Raw genomic sequence first — 2,062 nt, 5'->3', positions numbered from 1 at the left:
TGGGGGTGTAGGATGAGCGAAGGGTGTCGAGAAGATATTTTAGTAAAAAGTATTACTATGAGGTCTTGCCAAGACTAACACTGGGGTATTTTCAGAAAAACCCTGTACGCTCCTAAATCTAACAATCAGAATTTGTGACCTTAGAGTTACAACGTTTAATCTGCTTCTCAGTTCATAGTTTTGAGAAACTGGACGTCAACTATTTTGAGTTTCACAACATGTGTAGCTTTTTAGAATGCAAAAGTTTTTAATTTCTTACGATTTTGATTGCGCAGAGAGAGAGTTTAGTTTCTTACCTCATGATATTACTCAAAACAGTTAAAATTGTCAGAAAGAACTTTGTAATTCTAAAATACTGAATTGATGTGTTTTTCCTTCTCGAAATGTTTTGTTTCCCTAAATATTTAGCATGGTAATTTTGAGTTCGTTTCGTTGATACTTTAGTTTTGAGAGAATGTGTTTTTCTTCTATTTATAATTTCATTATCTTAGTCTTTTTTTCTTAAATAAATGATCACTGACATCAGGAGATCAGTTATAATTCTCAGGAAAGAAGGTACCAAATTAGCTGAAAGATCTTAATTATGTTAACCCCGCTTGATTAGTTTTGAACTCTCTTTCTTCAACTCCAAGCCCTTGAACAGACATCTTTTGAGTCTTTAATTGAAACATGCTATCGTTTAAAGAGACCTACATTCAATGAAATCATTTCTAACTCAGTATCTTTATTTTCCATCGATATTATGAACGTTACAATAATATATTATTATACTTTGTGTGTGTTTTGTTGTTGCACTGTCTATAATTATTCTTCTCTTAAAAATTCAGGTTGAAAGAAAAACGTGTTTTTAAACTCACAGTTGCAGGGACGGCATAATTATGTTCTAATGTTCATCATCATCATCATCATTGTCTTTCTCACCCTGGGTCAGGATATAGGACACGAACAAACACTCTCCACCTTTCCCTATCGTGGGCTAGTCGCTTGATGTCACTCCACGTCTTCCCATTTTTCTGTACATCCATTTCCGTGACTCTTCTCCAGGTTCCACGACGAGGTCTTCCCCTTGATCTTTAACCCTGTGGGTTCCAATCTAGCACTTTTCTTGTTATGCAGCCGCTTGACTTCCTGAGAGTGTGTCCAATCCATCGCCAACGTCTTCTTCCCACCTCATCTCTGACCGGGCTCTCTCTGGTTCTTCTTAATACTTCATCGTTGGTGATCCTGTCTGTCCATTTGATCCTCAGCAGCCTCCTCAGACACTTGTTCAAGAAAACCTGGATCCTTTTTATGCACGTATGGGATGCTCTAATGTTGCCTCTTCCTTTTTTTTCTCAGAGCCACCACAAGACAGCGTGACCTTCACACCAGCTGACGGCACCCCCAGCATTGTGGAGGGCGCCGACTACTCTGTGCGCTGTTCCGCCGACTGCCGTCCTGCGTGTGAGTACGTGTGGCGGAGAGGCAACGAGGAGGTGAGCAGAGGGCAAGACGGTCTCCTTACATTGCGAAACGTTCGCCGCGGGAATAGTCCTTACTACACTTGCTACGCTTCCAACGGCGTGGGCGCTGCCGCGACGAGGCAGATGGTGCTGAACGTCGAATGTGAGTAACATGCTGCGTCGTTGTGGGGATTCATTGTTTCATTATTTCGGGGTAAAAAGTAAAAGTATTCCGGGGTAAAAAAAAAAAGAGAGACAGAGAGAGAAAGAGGGAGAGAAAGAGGGAGAGAAAGAGAAAGAGAGAGAGAGAGAGAGAGAGAGAGAGAGAGAGAGAGAGAGAGAGAGAAGGGGAGAGTGTGTGAGTGTGTGTGCGTGTGTGTGTATGTATGTGTGTGTTTGTTTGTCCGTTTGTGCTTTTTGGGGGGATGTGAAGGAGTGGAGAGGTAGGATTCTTTACAATTTGTTATAAACGGGGTTTGGGGAAGGGACTGAGTGAGTTAAAGGTAAAAAATTAAAAAAACAACAAAAAACCAAAATACCACGGTTGGCGGGTGGTGGGTGAGATTGGTATCATTTTGTATTTTCTTTTTTGACTTTTTTTGTATCTGCTCTGTTCGAGT

The sequence above is a fragment of the Aplysia californica genome, unplaced genomic scaffold (genome assembly GCF_000002075.1).
Source record: "Aplysia californica isolate F4 #8 unplaced genomic scaffold, AplCal3.0 scaffold00694, whole genome shotgun sequence".
Lineage (NCBI taxonomy): Eukaryota > Metazoa > Mollusca > Gastropoda > Aplysiida > Aplysiidae > Aplysia > Aplysia californica.
The sequence above is the reverse complement of the archived record's forward strand: the minus strand, read 5'-3'. Positions refer to the sequence as shown.